The sequence below is a fragment of the Saimiri boliviensis genome, chromosome 1, assembly GCF_048565385.1.
Source record: "Saimiri boliviensis isolate mSaiBol1 chromosome 1, mSaiBol1.pri, whole genome shotgun sequence".
Classification (NCBI taxonomy): Eukaryota; Metazoa; Chordata; class Mammalia; order Primates; family Cebidae; genus Saimiri; species Saimiri boliviensis.
Window position 1 is genome coordinate 270486252 of NC_133449.1, and position 23244 is coordinate 270509495.

Genomic DNA, 23244 nt, shown 5'->3' on the forward strand with positions numbered 1-23244 from the left:
AAAAAAAAAAAAAAAGAGGAAAGACAGCATTAATGTTATGTCTTGTTATACTTACCATGCAAGAGTTTGCAAATGGAAATTATATCGAAATGATAAATATAATTCTGTTTATGCTTTTCCTGGATTAAACATATATGCACACATACACACACACACACATATATATATTATATATATGTATACACTTTTTTTTTTAGTCTTGATCTGGTGCCCAGGTTGGAGTGGAGTGGCACGACTTTGGCTCACTGCAACCTCCACCTCCCAGGTTCAATCGATTCTTGTGTCTCAGCCTCCCGAGAAGCTGGCATTACAGGCATCACGCCTAATTTTTGTTCTCCACATTGGCCAGGCTGGCCTTGCACTCCTGACCTCAGGTGGTCTGCTTGCCTCACCCTCCCAAAGTGCTGGGATTACAGGTGTGAGCCACCACACCTGCCCACGCACCCATATATACATGTTAAGAAATCAGCAGCAGTTACTGTACCCAGGTGCAGTCGAAGCCTGACGATGGGACGGCCTTCTCTTCCTTTTTTTTCTTTTCCCTTCCCTTTTTTTCCTTTCTCTTCTCTCCTCTCTTTTCCTCTTACTTTGTTCCCAGTATTGGCTGGGTGCTGGGAACATAAACAAGGATAAAGTATCACCTTTTCTCTACAGAAATTATAATCTGCTGCCACTGTACGCAACTAAATATAAAACAATATGAACACAGCGAGAACAAATTACTATGAAGAAATCAAAATTTACAAGATGTCTGGGGACAGAGTACATTGTGTTGGGGCTCAGAACATACCACCCCAAACATGACTGTAAGAGATGAGAACACGCCACCCTGAAACATGTCTCTTTGGCACGTTGCTTATTTTGAGCTGGTTATTTTGAGAAACTGCAGACACAGGAGTATTTCCAAAAAGTCACCCTTTAAAAAAGAAATTTACATCTTTAAATGCAGTCTCCACTTGTAAGGGTCTCTCTCTCTGCACCAGGAAAAAAGGGAGAGTGAATCAGTAGAGACTCATAACCGATGGAGAAGGCTTAGTTAAATTTAAATCTGCACACACACACACACACAAACCTTGCCTTTGTTTTATGGTGTTTTCCAGACCTCTCTTCTTACCCTTCTTTCTTTTTTTCACAGAATGATGATATCTAAGCCTCAAGTGTAAATGCTTTTTTGAGAACAACTCTAAATATTTACACATTTCTCAGAGTTTTCTCCCAAATATACATGAGGTATATATGGTAAGAACGCATGTGTTTTTCTCATGTTAATCTCTCTCTTGTTATAGGTAGTCCCGATCAAGAATTATTAAGGGAGGTCAGATACTGTGGCTCACATCTGAAACCCCAGCTCTTTCCGAGGCTGAAATGGGTGGGTCACCTGAGGGCAGGAGCTCAAGACCAGCTGACTAACATAAAGAAATCCGATCTCTACTAAGATACAAAATTAGCCAGGTGTGGTGGCACATGCCTGTAATCCCAGCTACTTGGGAGGCTGAGGCAGGAGAATTGCTTGAACTTGGAGGCAGAGGTTGCATTGAGCCGAGATCATGCCATTGCACTCCAGCCTGGGCAACAAGAGCAAAACTCCATCTCAAAAGAACTATTAAGGGTAGAGAGGAAATTATTTTTCCATCCCTACAGCTGAAAAGAAGTCTCTGAAAAGGACAGTTTTTCACTTTGACTTGGAGGGTGTGACAGGCAACAGAAGAGGGCTTGATGCCCTGTGGCATGAAGAGTCCAAGGGCACAAGCAGGACCATGCAAGCCCCTGCATCCAGAGAGGTGTGTGACTTCTGGTCCACGCTTGCCCTGACCACACTCTTCCCCAGATCACTCACAGGAGGTGAATAATAAGCCTGGGGGTGTTGGCTTAGAACCGGAAACACCTGGGTGGGGGGAGGGGCTGACTCCATGTAATGAGGAATGGCTGTTCATTTCTAGCACAAAGGAGAATGCATCGCAAGCACATTTAAAGAAACGAGTGCTCTGTGAATAGTGCTAAATGAAAAATTCTTGGACAAAAGGATTTTCTTCAATTTCCAGATTATTCAGAAACAAATTTATGTGTGCAGTTGGACGTGAGATGTTGTTTCATCCAGCAGTTATTTATCAGGTGCGGGCTACAGGATGTTGTCAGTATTCAAGGCACTGGCAGCCGAAAAAGTTCTTACCCTTGTGTTATATTCTAGTGACCCCTATTCATTTTTAGTTCATCTTTCTGGGGAAAAAACAAACAAACAAAAAAACCAATTGTCAGAAACTAGCTTAAAGATTTGTCAAAAAAAAAAAAAAAAAAAAAAAGATTTGTCAAGACTAATTTAAGTGACCAACAATAGTGAAAAAACATCGACGCAAACAAATGCAATGGGATTTTTTTTTTAACATTCTTCTTCTTTTCGTTTTTGTTTGCTTGTTTTTTTGAGTCGGAGTCTTGCTCTGCTAGCCCAGGCTGGAGTGCAGTGGCAAGATCTCCGCTCGCTGTGACCTCCGCCTCCCGGGTTCAAGCGATTCTTCTGCCTCAGCCTTCCAAGCAGCTGGGACTACAGGCGGGCGCCACCATGCCGGGTTAAGTTTTGTATTTTTAGTAGAGAAATGGGTTCCATCATATTGGTCAGGCTGGTCTCGAGCTCCTGATCTCCTCATCTGCCCGCCTCGGCCTCCGCCCGCCTCGGCCTCCCAAAGTGCTGGGATTACAGGCGTGAGTCACCGCGCCTGGTAACATTTATTCTTAGAAAACTGCGTCCTTGCCTTTATAGTAGTATCTTAATGTCACAAAACTGAAAAGCGCTCCTTTGGTAAATCTGATAGTCTAGTGCCACCTTGTGTCCAAACTATTTAATTACGCTATTTAATAAAGAACAAAGATACTTTTTTTTTTTTTTTTCCTGGTATGATTCCATTTATGGAATGTCCAGACAGGCAAATCCATAGAAACAGAAAGCAGAACAGTGCTTTACTCTTTTAAATTTGAAATTCCCTAATTACAAGAAGATATTTCCTACAATTAAAAATTAAAAATTTAGCTGGATGTGGTGACTCGCGCCTCTAATCCCAGCACTTTGGGAGGCCAAGGTGGCCGGATCACGAGATTGGGAGATGGAGACCATCCTGGCCAACATGGTGAAACTCTGTCTCTATTAAAAATACAAAAATTAGCCAGACTAGGTGGCATGCACCTGTAATCCCAGCTACTCAGGAGGCTGAGGCAGGAGAATTGCTTGAACCTGGGAGGTGGAGCATGCAGTGAGCCGAAATCGCCCCACTGCAATCCTGCCTGGTGATAGGGTGAGACTCCGTCATTAAAAAAAAAAAAAAAATTAAAATATATTAGCCAGGTGTGGTGGCACGTGCCTGTTAATGAAGAAAGATTCTGTATTAATTTCCTATTGCTGCTTTAAAAAATTACCACAAACTTGGTGGATTAACGCAATACAATTTTATTATTTTATAATCCTGGGGTCATATGTTCAAAATGGGTCTCTAAAATCAAGGTGTCAGCAGAGCTCTGTTCCTTCTAAAAGCCCTAGAGGAGAAGCCCTTTCTTTCCGCTTTCTACCATCTAGAGGCTGCCCGGATTCTTTGGCTGGCGGTCCCCAGTGTCTTCAGAGCCAGTGATGCCATTGAGTCTTTCCCGTGAAGCAGCCCCTCACACTACCTTTGGGCCCACCTACGTGATCCAGGCTACTCTCCCCATCTCAAACTCGGATTTCTTTCTTTTAGTAGAGATGGAGGCTTGCTGTATTGCCCAGGTTAGTCTCCAGCTCCCAAGCTCAAGCAATCCTCCCGCCTTGGCCTCCCAAAGTGCTGGGATTACAAGGATGAGCCATAGCACCTGGCTGTCAATGGATTTCTTAGTCGCACCTGCAAACCGAATTCGCCCTTGCCTAGTCACAGGTTTTGGAGATTTGGATGAGGACCTCTTTTAGAGAAAAGACATTATTTTGCCTATCACAGAGTCCATTGGTTTTTTTTTTTTTTTTTTTTTGGAGGCAAATATGCTACTTTTTATGTTTCCATTAAATGGGAAAGACATTCTCTGTCCCTATTTGTAACTTGGAATCGATGAACAGGAGAGAAACATCACTTCTGCCAATGCCCGTAAAATTAACCAAGGGTTTAAAAAGCCCCACAGTGAATTTTTATTTATGCTTTCTTCACTAAGCTTAGTTAGAGAAATCCAAAGTAAATATTAAAAAATGTTAATTTTTTTTTTTTTTTTTTTTTTTTTGAGACGGAATCTTGCTCTGTTGCCAGTCAGGAGTGCAGTGGGGCGATCTCAGCTCACTGCACCCTCTACCTCCCAGGTTTAAGCATGCTCCTGCCTCAGCCTCCTGAGTAGCTGGGACTACAGGCACTGGCCACCATGCCCAGCTAATTTTTGTATCTTTAGTGGAAACGGGGTTTCTCCATGTTGGTCAGGCTGGTCTCAAACTCCTGACCTTGTGATCTGCCCACCTCAGCCTCCCAAAGTGTTGGGATTACAGGTGTGAGCCACCATGCCTGGCCAAATTAACCGTAAAATTAATTCAAGTTGACAAAGACAGGTGTAAGCCCAAACATTGCTTGATAGTACACAAAATATACAAGTAGAAGGTTTTGTTTGTTTGTTTACTGGGAAAAATGGTTTTATCTGCAAACTCATTAGAATTAAACTCACAAAAATGGAAAACTAGAGACCTCTGACAGGGATAAAGGAGAGAAAAGAGGAAGATAACGGGGGTCTGTTCTTCACCTGCACCTCTTTACGTCAGTAGCAGGTGAACACCCTGTGTATATTGGTCATTGGCCAGCAAGGCACGAGCGGCTCTCCACACCCGGAGATTTTAATGGGTTGCTCCTGAAGTGGAGTGGCCTTCAGGATGAGGATAATAAATACAGTCCTTCTCTTTTCTGTGAATGTAGGCAGTATATGCTTATTTAACCTCAGTGGAAAATCAGGAAGAAAAAATGAGTTTTCAATAGTGCTGCCCTGCCTTTTCTAGAATGTCATATATAAGGTTCTATAGTAAGGGGACATCAGCATTATCTAGGTAGGATAAGAAAAAAGAGAATTGAATTATTTCAAATAATTGAATCATTTTAGAATATTCAACCATTAATAATTGAGTATTCCTAGACGGAGCTTTGCTCTTGTTGCCCAGGCTGGAGTGCAATGGCGCAATCTCCGCTCACTGCAACCTCTGCCTCCCAGGTTCAAGTGATTCTCCTGCCTCAGCCTCTCAAGTAGCTGGGATTACAGGCATGTGCCACCATGCCCAGCTAATTTTTTGTATTTTTAGTAGAGATGGGGTTTCTCCATGTTGGTCAGGCTGGTCTTGAACTCTTGACCTCAAGTGATCTGCCCACCTTAGTCTCCCAAAGTGCTGGGGTTACAGGCATGAGCCTCTGTGCCCAGCTGAGTATTCAATTATTTCTGTTATTAAAATGCTTTAGCAACTGTGAACAGGACTGCTAAGACTAAAGGAAGTCTTTCCAGGGCCTATGTAAGGCTTCTGTCCACTTTGAGGAAGGCTTCATGAAAATATTAAAATGTCTCCAAGAACCGCCTTAATTAAAGTTTGTATTAGTTAAAATTTAATAATTTTAATCAATAAATTGAATAATAATCATAAAAATAATTAAAATGTAATAATCTAATTAAATATTTAATAATTAAAATTATTAAAGTATTTTAATAGCCATTAAATTGCTAGCATAAGTCTTGGCACTATGTGTTATATAGTTTTCATTGTAGAAGTTTTACATGTCTTTTTTACCCTGTTCCTAAGTATTTTAAAATTTTAATGCTTTTAAAAATAGTAATGCCTAGCTGGCCCTTTGGAAAATTAAAAAAAGAAAAGACAAAAATGGTAATGGTTTTATTTCTTCCTTTCCAATATGTATGACGTTGTTTTTCTTACCTTTTTACATTGGCAAGACTTCCAGGACAACATTGAATAACAGTGGGGAAAGTGAACATTCTTGCTTTGTTCACAACAACAAGGGAAAAGTAGTCGGTGTTTCACCGTTAAGTATGCTACTACCTTCAAGTTTTTCCTAGATGACTTCTATCAAGAAGTTCCCTTCTAATTTTAGTTTACTAAGAGATTTTCATTTTTAAATCATGATGGCTGTTACTGAATTTTGTTACAGGCATTTTGTTGCATTTATTGAGACGATCATATGGTTTTTCTCCTTTATTCTGTTAGTGTGACAAATAGCAACAATTGATTTTCAAGTGTTAAAACAACTTTGCATCCCTAAAATAAGCCCCATGTAGTTACAATGTATTATCATTCCTTTCTATGTACTCCTCCTTTCAACACTCTATCTTCTCCTCCCTCCCTCCCTTCTTTCCTTCTTTCGCATTTTCAAGCAAGGCCTCACTCTATTGCCCAGGCTGGAGTGCAGTGACGTGATCACTACCACCTCGACCTCCCAAAGTGCTGGGATTACAGGTGTGAGCCACTACGCCCAGCCAGGAAACTATTTTCTAAAGGAGTTGTGGCCAGGAGCGGTGGTTTATGCCTGTAAGGAGGTTGAGGCAGGAGAATCACTTGAACCTGGGAGACGGAGGTTGCAGTGAGCCAAGATCGCGCCACTGCACTCCAGCCTGGTGATAGACGAGACTCCATCTTAAAAAACAAAAAAAGGAGTTTGTGTAAGATTAGTGTTAGTTCTTCCTTAAATGTTTGGAAGAATTCCCAAGCAAAAGCATCTGGGTCTGCAGTTTTCTTTGAAAGATGGCTTTCCATTCTCAATTCAACTTCTAAAATTAATATAGACCTATTCAGATTTTCTTTCTTTCTTTCTTTATTTTTTGCATCTGTTTGTAAGTTGTGTTTTTCAAGAAACTCCTTTCATCTGACTTGTCACATTTAACGGCATAAAGTTACTGTCTGCAGGCTTTGTGGTGACTTCCCCTCCTTCTGTGTGAGGATAGGAATGTGTGCTTTCCTTCTTTTCTGGAGCAGGCTGCTGAATTCTCTCTCTCTCTCTCTCTCCTTTTTTTCTTTTGAGATGGAGTCTTGCTCTTGTCGCCCAGGCTGGAGAGCAGTGGCACAATCTCGGCTCACTGCAACCTCTGCCTCCTGGGTTCAAGCTGTTCTCCTGCCCCAGCCTCATGAGTAGCTGGGATTATAGGCACATGCCACCATGCCCAGCTAATTTTTGTATTTCTAGTAGAGGCAGGGTTTTGCCATGTTGATCAGGCTCGGCTCAAACTCCTTACCTCCTGATCTGCCCACCTTGGCCTCCCAAAGTGTTGGGATTACAGGCGTGAGCCACCATTCCCGGCCAGGGTGATGCATTCTCAGTCTCCCATGCCAGTGTCCTTTTTCCTAGGCAGGACAAAAAGGATGATCTTCTTCCAGCTACAGAGACGCCAGCATCCCCTTCCCCTTTCTTCTATTTCTCATCATACACAAACCCCTGCAGTGCACACTTATAGATAAGACAGACACTGTCTGGAAGATCCCTCATTTTCCCCATGATAGGTTCCCCAAAATGTTTTTGGGACACAAGAATGTATAGATTTGGGGGGTGTGGACAAAACAAATACCAACTCATAATTACTATTACTATGATTATACATATGCACTTTAAATCAAATGATATTGAGTTTTTTAGTTGTGTTACTTTATATAAACAGACTTTTTTACTGTATATAAATACACACACATTATCATTTTGGCCATTTTTAAGTGTACAATTCAGTGGCATTAACTACATTCACAATGCCATGCAACCATCCCCACTCCCAATTTCTGGAATTTTTTTTTTTTTTTTTTTTTTTAAGACAGATTTTTGCTCTGTCTCCTAGGCTGGAGTGCAAAGGCACAATCTCAGTTTATTGCAACCTCTGCCTCCTGGGTTCCAGTAGTTCTGTCAGCCTCCAGAGTAGCTGGGATTATAGGTGTGCTACCACACCTGGCTAATTTTTGTGTTTTTAGGAGAGACAGGGTTTCACCATGTTGGCTAGCCTGATCTCGAACTGACCTCAGGTGATTCGCCCACCTCAGTCTCCCAAAGTGCTGGGACTACAGGTGTGAGCCATTGCACCCGGCCCATTTCTAGAACTTTTTAAATCATTCCGAACAGACATTGTATGCTCATTAAACAACAACTTCCCATTGCCCCCTCCCTGCAGCCCCTGCTAGCCTTTATCTACTTTCCATCTCTATCAATATGAGGTACCTACTATAGGTACCTCATATATACTGTATTAGTGTTTTCATGCTGTCAGTGAAGACATACCTGGAACTGGGTAATTTATAAAGGAAGGAGGTTTAATTGACTCAGAGTTCCACATGGTTGGGGAGGCCTCACAATCATGGCAGAAGGCAAAGGAGGAGCAAAGGCACGTCTTACATGGCAGCAGACAAGAGAGAGAGTGTGTGCAGGGGAACTCCCATTTATAAAACCTTCAGATAGTAAGTAAGACTTACTCACTGTCATGAGAACAGCACAGTAAAAACCCACCCCCATGATTCCATTACCTCCCATCGGATCCCTCCCACAACATGAGGGAATTATGGGAGCTATGATTCAAGGTGAGATTTTGGTGGGGACACAGCCAAACCATATCATATACCCATTATAGGTACCCCATATTATAGGTACTTCATACAATATTTGTCCTTTTGTGTTTGGCTTATTTCTGTTAGCATTTGCTTTTAAAGTTCATCCATGTTGTACCCTATCAGAATGTGATTCCTTTTTGTGGCTGAATAATATCCCATTATATATCCATTATGTACATACACACACCACATTTTACTTATTCATTTATCTGTGATGAACGCTTGGTTTGTTTCCACCTTTTGAATATTGTGAATAATGATGCTATAAGCACTAGTGTACACATATGTGTTTGAGAGCCTGCCTTCAGTTCTTTTGGGTATATATGTAAGAGGAGAATTGCTTGACCATATGGTAATTTCACGTTTAACTTTTCTGAGACGCTGCCAGACTTTTCTGCACAGCAGCTGTACCATTTTACATTCCCATCAGTAATTCATGAAAGTTCCAGTTTCTTCATATTCTTGGCAACACTCGTTAGTTTCTGCTTTTTTGATAATAGCCATCCTAATGTGTTTGAAGTTATACCTCATTGTAGTTTTGATTTGCATTTCCCTAATGATTTATGATGCTGAGCATACTTTCATGTATTTATTGGCCAGTTGTATATTTTCTTTGAAGAGATGTCTATCCAGGACATTTGCCCATTTTTGCATTGCTTTTTTGTTGTTGTTGAGCTGGAGTTATTTATATATTCTTGATACTAATCCTTTATCAGATATATCATTTGCAAATGTTTTCTCCCATTCTACGGGTTCTCTTTCCAGTGTCTTGATTGTGTATGTGTCAACTTGACTGGGTCACAGGGTGTCCAGATAGTTCTTGGTGTGTCTGTGAGGGTGTTTCTGAAAGAGATTAGCACTTGAATGGACAGACTGAGTAAAAGAGAATGCTCTGCCCAATGTGAGTGGGCATAATCTATTCCATTTAGGGCCTGAATAAAACAAGAGAGTGGAGAAAGGGAGAATTTGCTCTCTTTTTCTGAGTGCTTGAGTTGGGATAGTGCCCTTTTCCTGACGTTGGAGTAGGACTTACACCATTGGTGCTTCTGGTTCTCAGGCCACTTGGACTAGAGCTACACCACTGGGTCTCTAGTTTGCATAGGGTGCATTGTGGAACTTCCTTCAGCCTCTATAAACATATGAGCCAATTTCTTACAGTCTCTCTCTTTCTGCTCATGTGTGTGTGTGTTTGCGTATCTCTCTCCTGTTGGTTCTGGTTTTCTGGAGACCCCTAATGCAGGTGTCCTTTGATGCACAAAGGTTTTGGTGAAGTCAAATTTTTTCTTTGTTGATCATGCTTTGGTGTCATATTCAAGAAATTATTAGCAAATGCTAATGTCATGAAGATTTTCCCCTATGTTTTCTTCTAAGAATTGTATTGTTTTAACTCTTAAGTCTTTGATCTATTTTGAGTTAATTTTTGCACATAGTGTAAAGTAAGAACTCCATGTCATTTTTTTTCTGTATGTATGTACAGTTTTCTCAGCAGAATCTGTTAAAAAAACTGTTCCTTCCTCATCAGATGATCTTGGCACCAGCCTACATATGGTTGATTTTCATCCATTGACCATATATGTGAGAATTTATTTCTGAGCTTTCTATTCTCTTCCTTTGGTCTGTATTCTGTCCTCATGCTAGTACCACACTCTTATGATTACTGTAGCTTTGTGGTAAGTTTTGAAATCAGGAAATCTGAGTCCTCCAAATTTGTTCTTCTTTTCAAGACTGTTTTGGCTACTTGTGGTCATATATTAACTTTTAAATATTATTTCCCTCCACTTATTCTTCATGATGTCTTCATTCATTCATTCATTTATTCATTTTTTTGAGACACAGTCTCACTCTGTCACCCAGGCTGGAGTGCAGTGGTGCAATCTTGGCTCACTGCAACCTCCACCTCCCAGGTTCAAGTGATTCTCATGCCTGAGCGTCTCAAGTAGCTGGGATCACAGGTGCATGCTACTACGCCTGGATTATTTTTGTATTTGTTTTTTTAGCAGAGACAGGGTTTCACCGTGTTGGCCAGTCTGGTCTCTAACTCCTGGCTTCAAGTGACCCACCTGCCCCAGTCTCCCAAAGGGCTGGGATGTGCCTGACCAATGGTCCTATTTTAACCAAACATATCACATGTAATTTTAATATGGTTTATTCTGCTACAATTATTTAACGTGGATTAACTCCTGTGAGAATGGAAGTAGGGAAATGAGGTCAGTTTGCATGGAAACTATATTGGTTGGTCTGCGAAATTACCCGGCATGTAATATTTTGTGCCATCAGAAAGAGCAGCAGGATGCAAGCACAGGAGCGCAGCTGAACACAGCAAATATAAAGGAGCACAGTATTGAAACCGGTGCACTTTCTCTCCGTGCCCTCCTTTTTCCTTTTGAAATAATTTTCCAAATTATTGCAAAAATAGTACAAAGAGTTCACATATGCCTTTCTCCCAGTTTCTTCCATTTTTAACAATTCCACAACCATTACACAATTATCAAAACCAGAAAACAGCATTGGTACCATATGATTAAAGAAACCACAGACTTTACATATCACCTGTTTCCTCCCTTAAAGTCCCTTGTCTGTTTCAGGATCCCATCCAGGATCCCATCTTGCTAAATCATGTCTCCTTCATCTCCAATCTGTGAGAGTTCCTCAGTCTTTCCTTGTCTTTCATGACCTACCGATTACTTTGCAGAATGTCTCAATTTGGATTCATCTGATGATTTGTCATGATTAGATTGAGATTATGCATTTTTTGTAAGATTACCTCAGAAGTGATGTTGTGTTCATGGCAGTACATAATGACACCAATGAGATTTATTACTGGTGATGTTAACCTTGATAACTTAGCTACTCTGGTTTCTCAATCAAGTTCTGCACAAAATTTCTTCTGTAATTGATAAATATCTTAAAGAGATACTCTGATACTGTGAAATAGCTTGTTTCTCCTCCAATATTCGTGATCAATTTTATCATCCATCAGAAGAATCAAGCCTGCAACAATTATGGTAGAGTTCACCTAGTAATTCTGTATTTCTGTTATTCCTTCTGTGTGTATGTGTGTGTGTGTGTGTGTGTGTGTGTGTGTGTGTGTGTTTGTGTGTGTTTTAATCAATGAAGCCAAAAGATTGCAAGGTTGGACGTCCAACTCCTTCTATGTTTTTAAATTAGAATTCTTTGTAAGAAACAGATACCCTGTTTCTCCCATTTATTTATTCAATTGCTTATTTGTATCGGTATGGGCTCATGGAAATTTATTTTATTCTGAGCTAAAATCCAACACTATTTTAAGGAGCCCTCCTTCACATTAGTTCCTATGTCTTTTCTTCTCTCTCTCTTTCTCGCTCTCTCTTTTCTCTCTCTCTCTCTCTCTTCCTTTTTTTCTAAGACAGAGCCTTGCTCTGTTGTCCAGGCTGGAGTGCAGTGGCACAATCTCAGTTCACTGCAACCTCCATCTTCTGGGTTCAAGCAATTCTTCTGCCTCAGCCTCCCGAGTAGCTGGGATTACAGGCATGTGCCACCACGCCTAGCTAACTTCTGTATTTTTAGTAGAGACAGGGTTTTACCATGTTGCCCAGGCTGGTCTCAAACTCCTGACCTAGTGATCCATCCACCTTGGCCTCCCAAGTGCTGGGATTACAGGTGTGAGCCACTGCGCCCAGCTGTTCTTATCTTTTCAACATGCTTCCATCTTTTCAAGCACCTCCTTATTTTCTAGTGCAACAACTTTTCCAGGCTCACTTTGCATTTTGCAAAGGAGACTTGGTTCCTTTCACAGGAGAATGGCGTTTGGAACTCAAGACCTAGGATCTAGGTACGCTCATAGCCATTGGAGTATCACTGCCTTCAGGCACTCTTAGCAGAGAGCTAAGACATTTATATTTGTATACTAACTCACACATATACACACGTCTAAATGTAAAGGTGTGTGTGTATGTGTATATTTGATATATTAAAACCAGTTATTTTAGACTGGGCACAATGATTCATGCACTTTAGGAGGCCGAGATGGTGGATAGCTGATGTGATACCTCAGTTCCTGTCTCCTTAGTTTAAAAGGATTTAAACAAGAGACACACAGCAAAAGGAGTGCAGCACAGAGTAATGTATGGCAAAGAAAAAGAATATTTTGAAGGTTAGGTGCAGAATAGACAGTACACCCCGAGAGAGAGGATTCAGGGCGGGCTGCTCGTTAAGGATAAGACAGCAAAGACTGGCACTAGGGAGACTCCTTTATGGGAGCCTTCCACGATGATTCACAGGGAGGAGGAAAGAGGTGTTGCTAGTAAGCATGTACTGGGGCGGCGGGGGTGTCCTCTGGCTGCACCTGCGCAGTAGCTGTACGTGCCTGTTCACACGTCGCAGGTCTCATAAGCATCTTAAATCTCCACCCAGGGGTGTGTTTTTTACTGTTATAATGAGCAAAGGGTCAGTTTGAGGATGGGTAAAATCAAAATACGCATGCGCTCTAGAAGCAGAGTGCCTGCTGAAGATAGCTTTGTTTAAATGAGCCCAATGCGGATGCTGAGGCTTATTGTGTTGACTGTATGGTCACCATGGTTGTTTGTCCCGAGAACGTGGTCACTTCCTTGACTACCAGCTCTGCCTCGGTGGGAGGATTGCTTGAGGCCAGGAGTTTGAGACCAGCTTGGGCCACATAGGAAGGCCCCATCTCTATAAAAATAGTAAATACAAAATTAAAAAATGATTGTAATACTGATCTCTCTGATTCCAATTTAATACCACAAAGCTCATTCTAGCCATCTCCCTTTCTCTGCTTGTAGCTTTTTTTTTTTTTTTTTTTTTTTTTTTTTTTTTTTTTTAAGGAACGGAGTCTTTCCCTGTCACCCAGGCTGGAGTGCAGTGGTGTGATCTCGGCTCACTGCAACCTCCGCCTCCCGGGTTCTAGTAATTCTTCCAGCCTCAGCCTGCCAAGTAGCTGCGACTACAGGCGCATGCTGCTACACCTGGCTAATTTTTTTGTATTTTAGGAGAAATGGGGTTTCACTGTGTTGCCCAGGCTGGTCTTGACCTCCTGAGCTCAAGCAATCCACACGCCTCGCCTTCCTAAAGTGCTAGGATTACAGGCGTGAGCCACTGTCCCTGGCCCCCTACTTGTAACTTATTTCTTTGAGAGACACATGGCTCTTATATATAATGTTCATTTATTTATTCAGTAGTAGTATATACACAAAGCATTTATTGAATTGCTAATCCATAGCTCTATGAGAAATTAATTTACTAACTAGAGTATGGTATTTATAAATAGTTATTTTTGCCATTAGCCTTTCAGTATCCAGGCAAAATACTGTTTTTCAAAGTTACCGAATTATTTTCTTCCCCATCCCCTTCTGAATGGTCGTTAGTCATTTGTAGTGTATTTAATTTGTTCAGTCATTACAATTTGCATTCTTGTTTCAGTTCTCCCATTGTGGTTGGTTTTAATTATTTATTTTTTGGATGTGTGAAACATGACTGTGATTCTAAGAGTCAAAGCTGCACACAGAGCTGTTCTCATAGAAGGAAAACTTCCTTCCCTTCTCTAGAACTCCTTTGGAATTTCTCCTTTTTTTCCACCCCTTTGCTACCCACATCCTGTAGGTAACCAATCTCTTCAGTTTCTTGTTTATCTTTCTGTATATCTTTTGCACAAATAAGAAATCTGCCTTCTTAATTCTTACCCCCTTCTTAATTCTTTTTTTTTTCCTTTCCTTTTTTTTAAAAAGAAATTTTTTTAGAGATGGGTTCTTACTACATAGTTCAGGTTGGTCTCGAACTCTGGGGTTCAAGCAATCCTCCTGCCTCAGCTCCCAAATCTCTGGGACTACAGGCGTGAGCCACTGCGCCCTGCTGCCCCACCACTTCTTTCTTACATGAAGGGTAGCATGCTTTTGTATTGTGCATTTTTTCCACACCCTCTTCTTCCTGTTTGCTCAATTTGGTCACATCCTCTGTCTTGGCTGTGCAAAATACTGTTTTCACCATCTTAGTGTATTTTGTTTTAGTTATTACATCCCAGAAGCCCCGATTCCTTTCTACACCTTCTTCCATCAAGCTATTTTCGGCTTTTTTTTAAAGGTAAGATTCTATATTTATTGTGTTGTTTTTCTATTTAGAGTTTAGTGTGTTGCTTATTGCTATGCCAGTATTTCTTACAGGGTTCTGCTTTAAAAAAAATCCTCATTATAAAATTGCATAGTCTTTGAGCGGCCTGCTTCAACACTTTTCCTCCATAAGCCCTGTTATTTTTAGTGTGCAAGTTTGCAGAAGATGAACCTTTTATAGAAAGTTCTTTAGTTGCAGAAATGCCCGTTATCAGTACTTTCATCATCACTTTTTGAGTCTTTTAACACATTTCAAGAGGCCATCATCTTCCATTCCATCTAAATTTTCAAGAGAGTACAAATTTGTATGTGATGATATTGCTGGAAATTGTGTTCTGAGCCAAGTACTCATACATTGTTCGTTATCTACAAAACAACCACTTACCGTGTTTCTTTTCAGAGATCTCTGTGAATGGCTTATTTATAATATCTTGCAACTGTGAAGCCATCCTCTAGGAATAATTAGTAAATATGTGTAAATTTCTTTACCTCCTTTTAATCAATTCCATCCTATAAAGCTTGCCAAATTGTTCAAACTCATGTAATTGAGGTAATTCCAACCAGGAAGCTACTGCTTGATAAGCAGTGGGTGACGGCCAGACTCTTTGTCCCTGGAAATCTTCAGCAGGTGCAGAAGAGGATTGACCACTAAAGGAGCTTCTCAAAGCTGGTGATGATGATGCTAGTGCAGTGCTTTTAAATCTTAATGTGCATACAGATTACCCAAGGGTCTTGTTGAAATGCAGACTTTGGTTCCAGTATGTTTGGGAGGGCTCACCATTCTGCATTTCTAACCAGTGCCCAGGTGATGCTGATGCTGATGCTCCAGGTTTATGGAGCCCTCTTTGATAAGGAAGATTATAGATTTTTACTGAGAATTGAGATCAGCATTCAATAGAAAATTCTGAAATACTGGAAGTGCTCTCTGTCTGTACTGTCCAATACAGTGGCCACAGGCCACGCGTGGATACTGAGTACTTGAATTATGGCTAGTGAGACCAGGAGCTGAATTCTAAATTAAATTTAAATTAATTTTAAGTTAATTTGTGTATAAATGAAAATAGCCACATGCAGTTAGTGGCTATCATCCTGAACAGTGAATATCTTTTTTTTTTTTTTTTTTTAATGTATATATAGGCTGGGTGCTGTGGCTCACGCTTGTAACCCCAGCACTTTGGGAGACTGAGGTGTGTGGATGCTTGAGCCTGGGAGTTCAAGATCAGCCTGGCAACATGGTGAAAGCTTGTTTCTACAAAATACAGAAATAAAAAATTAGCCAGGGATGGGGCATGCCCCTGCAGTCCCCGGAATCCAGGAGGCTGAGGTGGGAGGACTGCTTGAGCCTGGGGAGGTGGAGGCTGCAGATTGTGCCACTGTACTCCAGCCTGTGTGACAGAGTGAGACCCTATCTCAAAAAATAAAATAAAATAAATAAACGTAATCATGTTCAGAAGCGAAGGGAACGTTCCTTCTACCCTCTGAAGGTTTGATAATTTTAGTCTCTGGAATAAATTGGACAGCAGACAGATCAACAGGAGAAAAGGCATACAGATTGATTATGTGCATATGCATGGGAGTCCCGCAGACCATGAGACTCAAGAAAGGACCAGATGGCTGAAGCTTAAATAGCATTTTGGGATACAGAAAGATATAGTAGCTTGGGGTTTCCAGGGGCGGGGAGGTGGCATCAAATTATGGAAAGCTAAGGTTGAAAATGTCTGGCAAACAGAGGTTGTGTTTTCATGCAGATAGTCTTCCAGATAGCAGTCTTTCAAAAGAAGAGATTAGACCTGTGTTTAGACTCCTTTCCTGAGAGTTAATCTTTCCTGTTCAATGAGATTACAAGGAGGGGCTCACAATTGCATTCCTTCTAGAGCAACTTCAGAGAAAGCTCCTCTGGCGCTTTGGGAGGGAAAGAGGGGAGGGAGGCCTTGATTTTCTTTTAGTGGAAAGCACTCAGCATACCAAAGCACCATACTTTGGGGCATCAATTTCTGAGCCCCAACACTTGTGTGTATAAGTACCTGTACAGTGCTCGCTTCAGCAGCACATATACTAAAATTGGAACGATACAGAGAAGATTAGCATGGCCCCTGCGCAAGGATGACACGCAAATTCGTGAAGCGTTCCGTATTTTATTAAAAAAAAAAAGAAATAAGTACCTGTACAAACAAATAATTTTGTTTTTGAGGTCTTTATATTTTCATAAATGTAATGCTATTGAGCACATTATTCTAAACCTTATTTTAAACTTTGGTATGTTACATATTAATAAATATTCAGGTTGTTGTTCATTTTTTTTCAACTGCAAACCATACAGAAAAAAAATCTTGGCCTGGCGCGATGGCTCACACCTGTAATCCCAGAACTTTGGGAGGCTGAGGCAGGTGGATCACGAGGTCAAGAGATTAAGACCATCCTGGCCAACATGGTGAAACCCCGTCTCTACTAAAAAAATACAAAAATTAGCTGGGCATGGTGGTGCACGCCTGTAGTCCCAGCTACTTGGGAGGCTGAGGCAGGAGAATTGCTAGAACCTGGGAGGTGGAGGTCACGGTGAGCCGAGATCGCGCCACTGCACTCCAGCCTGGTGCCTGGTGACAAAACAAGACTGTCTCAAAAAAGAAAAAAAAAAAACCTTTGTGCTTGCCACCTCAAATACATGTTTATTTCTGTAGGATAGATATTGAGAAATGGAATCACTGGGTTACTGAAAATATTGCCAAGACGCTTTTCAGAGAAGCTGAAGTAATTTATTCCAATCAGTTTCAGGAGAGTACCATGTCTCCACATTGATTACTATTACCAACTTTAAAATTTTTTTTTGTCAATTATATGGTAAAAAGTTACATCTTACTTTAATTTACATGTCTATAAATGACTAGGGAGACTAAAATTTATTTGTATGTTTACTAATCATTTGTATTTTCTCTTCTGTGACTTGACAGTTCACATTCTTTGTTTTTTTTTTTTTGTTTGTTTGTTTTTTGGATGGAGTCTTGCTCTGTTGCCCAGGCTGGAGTGCAGTGATGCAATCTCGGCTCACTACAACCTCCACCTTCTGGGTTGAGGTGATTCTCCTGCCAGCCTCCTGAGTAGCTGAGATTACAGATGTGTGCCACCCTGCCTGGATAATTTTTGTATTTTTAGTAGAGAGAGGGTTTCACCATGTTGGTCAGGCTTGTTCTGAACTCCTGACCTCATGATCCACCTGCCTTGGCCTCCCAAAGTCCTGGGATTACAGGCATGAGCCACCATGCCCGGCTTCTCTGTTCATTTTTCTGCTGAGTTGTCTTATTCTTATATATATTCAAATTAAATTTTTTTTTGTTACATTTGTTTCTAGTTTGTACTTTTTTTTTTGTACTTACATTTTAAGTTCACTTATTTCTTTACGTTTTCACAGAAGGTTTAAATTTAGACATGGTTATTCTAATCTCTTCCCTTGCAACTTTCCTTAATTCAGGCTTTTCTGACCCAGAGTCATAAACAGAGTCTCCTATGTTTTTATATAATACTTTTATAATCTTACTGAGACATACAATCCATATGCAATTTTTTTATTAAGTGTGAGTTAGAGATCAACCTTTTTTTCTCTAAACGCATGGCCAATTATCTCAATACTATTTATTGAATAGTCCAGCCTTTCACCACTGATAAATTTCAACCTTTATTAGATAGTAAATTCCTATGTATGTGGAAATCTTTTTCTGAAGTATTCATTCTGTTTCATTAATTTTGTCTGTTTATTCATGCATCAATATGACATTTTGAACAATATTAAACATATGCTTTGATATCTGCCAGGGCAAGTTTCTCCCATTTTTTCCTCCTAAAATTGTCTAAGCTATGCATCCACTTCTAGCCTTACTTAGGAATTCTTGAATTAGCTTGCCAAACTGTATGCTAGAGATTGCTGGGTTATTTTGGGGATTACATGTTTCATATCAACTTAAGAGAACTGGCTTTTTTTTTCACTTTTTTGAGACAGTCTTGCTCTTTGCTTAGACTGGAGTACAATGCATGACCTCTGCTCACTGCAACTTCCACCTCCCAGGTTCAAGTGATCATCCCACCTCAATCTCTCTAGTAGCTGGGACTATAGGCATGCATCACCACATCCAGCTAACTTTTTTTTTTTTGAGCCAGCATTTTGCTCTTGTTGCCCAGGCTGGAGTGCAATGGCATGATCTCAGCTCACTTCAACCTCTGCCTCCCAGTTTCAAATAATTCTCCTGCCTCAGCCTCCTGAGTAACTGGGATTACACATGTGTGCCACCATGCCCAGGTAATTTTGTATTTTTATTAGTGATGGGGTTTCACCATGTTGGTCAGGCTGGTCTCGAACTCCTGTCCTCAATGTGATCCACCTGCTTCAGCCTCCGAAAGTGCTGGGATTACAGGTGTGAGCCACTGCACCTGGCCTAGTCTTTTTATTTTTATTTTTTGTAGAGAAGGGGGTCTCACCATGTTACCCAAGTTGGTCTCAAACTCTGGGGCTCAAGTGATCCTTCTGCCTTGGCCTCCCAAAGTGCTGGGATTATAGGCATGAGCCCCTACACCCAGCTTGGCATGTTAAAATACTGCGATTTACTGTCTATAACCAGTAATGTTAGGATTTCTTCTACATCCCATAAAGTTTACTTTTCTTCTTGTAATCTATATTTATTATTTAGGTTCTGTTGTGAACTTTTTTCCATTACATTTTCCATATATTACTGGTTGTATTAGACCATTTCCACACTGCCATGGAAAAATATCTGAGACTGGGTATTTTATAAAGGAAAGAAGTTTAATTGAATCACAGTCCCACATTGCTGGGGAGACCTCAGGAAACTTACAATCGTGGCAGAAGGCAAAGGAGAAGCAGGCACCTTCTTTACAGGATCGCAGGAAAAAGTGAGTGCTGAGAAAAGAGGGAAAAGCCCCTTGTAAAACCATCAGATCTCATGAGAACTCACTGTCATGAGGACAGCATGGAGCTAATCACCCCCATGATTCAATTGCCTCCCACTGGGTCCCTCCCATGACACATGGGGATTATAGGAATTACAATTCAAGATGAGATTTGGGGGGGGGACACAGCCAAACATATCATTGGTGTATCAGAAAACTATTAATTTATGAATGTCCATCTGCTATCTAACCCACTTTGTTATTATTTGTCAGTTTTCATCATATTAGTTTTCATAATCTATCATGTGGTAGATTAATCATACCCTGGAGCCTCCCCCTCTTATCTCAAATCCCTAGGAATGACAGAAAAGTTATACAAAAAATAAAATATATCCCTGTCCCCTAAAACACACAGACAAGAAAAAAAAAAAAAAAGAAACAAAAATGCATAGTGGCATCTTGTATCTACTGTTAATAATTTTATATTTTCTGCTTCCTCCTAGTGGAGGAACAGTACACAGACAGGAACCCCCTTCTATGTAAGGGTACCACTGTATGGATGTCTGATAACTTAACCAGTCTCTGTTGAAAGGCCTTCCTCCCCAGTCTTACTGTTACAGTGAAAATCCATGTATAAAAGTCTTGCAATTGCCCCATGGGTTCTTCCTGCCTGCTGCACAGACAAATGCGGTTCACTGAGACTGTGGTACTGCAGTAAAGAAAGTTTAACACAAGACCAATTATATGGTTTGCCTGTGTCTCCATTCAAATCTCATCTTGTAGTTCCCATAATCCCCATGTATCATGGGAGAGACCCAGTGGGAGGTAACTGAATCATGGCGGTGGTTACTGTTCTCCCAGGCTATTCTCATGATAGTCAGTGAGTTCTCATGAAATCTGATGGTTTTATAAGGAGCTTTTCCCCTTTTACTCAGCACTTCTCCTTCCTGCCACCCTGTGAAGAAGGTGCCTTCTCCTGTATCACCTTCTACCATGATTCTAAGTTTCCTGAGGCCTCCCCAGCCATGCAGAGCTGTGAGCCAATTAAACTTCTTTTCTTTGTAAATTACCCAGTCTCAGGTATTTCTTCATAGCAGTGTGAGAATGCATAGAAGTCAAGAATTGAGGTTTGGGAACCTCTGTATGGGAACCTCTGCCCATACATCAGAGGATGTATGGAAATGTATGGATGTCCAGGCAGAAGTTTGCTACAGGGATGGAGTCTTCATGGCAAACCTCTGCTACAGCACTGTGGAAGAAAAATGTGGGGTCGGGTCCCCCGCACAGAGTCCCCACTGGGACACTGCCTAGTGGAGCTGTGAGAAGAGGACCACTGTCCTCCAGACCCCAGAATGGTAGATCCACTAACAGCTTGTACTGAGTGCCTGGAAAAGCCATGGACAATCAATGCCAGCTGAGGAAAGCAGCCAGGCATGGGGCTGTACCCTGCAAAGCCACAGGAGTTGAGCTGCCCAAGGCCATGGGAACCCACTTCTTGTGTTAGCATAACTAGGATAGGAGACATGGAGTCAAAGGAGATTATTTCAGAGCTTTAAGATTTAATTACTGCCTTGTTGGAGTTCAGACTTGCATGGGGCCTGTAGCCCCTTTGTTCTGGCCAATTTCTCCCATTTGGAATGGGTATATTTACCCAATGCCTGTACTCCCATTGTATCTAGGAAGTAATTCACTTACTTTCAGTTTTACAGGCTCATAGGTGGAAGGGACTTGCCCTGTCTCAGGTGAGACTTTGAATATGGACTTCTGGGTTAATGCTGGAATCAACTAAGACTTTGGGGGACTGTTGGAAAGGCATAATTGTGTGTTGTTGTTTTTGAGACAGAGTCCCACTCCTTCACCCAGGCTGGAGTGCAATGGTGCGATCTCAGCTCACTGCAACCTCTGCCTCCCAGGTTCAAGTGCTCTCCTGCCTCAGCCTCCCGAGGAGCTGGGATTACAGGCATGTGCCACCACACCCAGCTGATTTTTGTATTTTTAGTAGAAACGAGGTTTCACCATGTTGGCCAGGCTGGTCTTGAACTCCTGACCTCAGCTGATCCACCTGCCTTGGCCTCCCAAAGTGCTGGGATTACAGATGTGAGCCACAGTAGCCGGCCACATTATTGTGTCTTGAAATGTGAATACATGAGATTTGGGAAGGGCCAGGGACAGAATGACATGGTTTGGTGGTGTCCCCACCCAAATCTTATCATGAACTGTGGTTTCCGCCATCCCTCGTGTTGCGGGATGGACCCAGTGGAAGGTCATTAAATCATGGGGGCTATTACTTCCATGCTGTTCTTGTGATGGTGAGTTCTAGCAAGACCTGATGGTTTTATAAGGGGCTTTTGCCCCTTTACTTGGTACTTCTTTCTGCTGCCCATTGAAAAAGGTGCCTTTCTTCCCCTGTGTCTTCCACCATGATTATGTTTCCTGAGGCCTTCCCAGTCATGCGGAACTGTGAGCCAACTAAACCTCTTTTCTTTATAAACTACCCAGTCTTGGGTATTCCTTCATAGCAGCATGAGAACAGACTAATACAGCCAAGCAGAAGAACTGGAGTTATCACTGAAGTCAGTCTTCGCAAAGGCTTGAAGATTAGGGTTTTTCAGGGATAGTTTGATGGGCAGGGAACTAGGGAATGGGTGCTGCTAATTGGTTGGGGATACAATCATAGGGGTGTGGAAATGGTCCTTTTGTGCTGAGTCTTCCTCTGTGTGTGTGGCTACAGGACTGGTTGAGTCATGGGTCATGAATCTGGGTGGGGTCAGTCAGTTGCCAGAATGCAAAAGTCTGGAAAACATCTCAAAAGATCAGTCTTGGGCTGGGCCTGGTGGCTCATGCCTATAATCCCAGCACTTTGGGAAGCCAAGTCAGGTGGATCACCTGAGGTCAGGAGTTCAAGACCAGCCTGGCCAACATGATGAAACCACATCTCTACTAAAAATACAAAAATTAGCTGGGTGTGGTGGCAGGCACAGTAGTAGTAATCCCAGTTACTCAAGAGGCTCAGGCAGGAGAATCGCTTGAACCTGGGAGGCAGAGGTTACAGTGAGCTGAGATCATGCCACTGCACTCCAACCTGGGTGGTAGAGCTCGCTGTGACTCCAAAACAAAAACAAAAACAAAAACAAAAACAAAAACAAAAACAAAAACAAAAACCAAGACCAGTCTTGGTTTCTACAATAGTGATGTTATCTATAAGAGTAATTGAGGAAGTCACAAACCTTGTGACCTCTGGCCACATGACTCCTGAGCAGTAAGGGATTACAGAATCTATGCCTACATTTTAGCAGAATTCAGGTCCCTCCTGCAATGCTAATCTCATGGCCTTTCATTAGTTTTTGGTCCCTGAACAAGGAGGAGGTTAGTTTTAGGGAGAGGCTATTATCATCCTTGCTTCCAAGTTAAATTGTAAACTAAATTCCTCTCACGGTTAACCTAGCTTACACTCAAGAATGAGCAAAAACAGCCAGCCTGTGAGACTAGAAGCAAGATGGAGCCAGCCATGTCAGATTTCTCTCACTGTCAGAGTCTTTGCAAAGGTGTTGTCAGTCTTTGCTCAAGTATCTGCAGGATAAATTCCTAGAAGTGAAATTCCTAAAACCTGAAATGTATGCAATACGCTTCAATGTTAATAGCTAAGGTCATACCAATATGTATTTTTAACAATAATGTATCAGCATG

The 23244-nt window shown here is 41.4% G+C and overlaps 1 non-coding gene across 1 annotated transcript; it reads left to right on the forward strand.

Annotated features, from left to right (window-relative positions):
• The first annotated feature begins 16692 nt into the window (after window positions 1-16692).
• LOC120365585 (U6 spliceosomal RNA) lies at window positions 16693-16799 on the forward strand. The gene has a single exon (XR_005580478.1). It is a non-coding gene; the product is annotated as a U6 spliceosomal RNA (small nuclear RNA).
• The last annotated feature ends 6445 nt before the right edge of the window (window positions 16800-23244 follow it).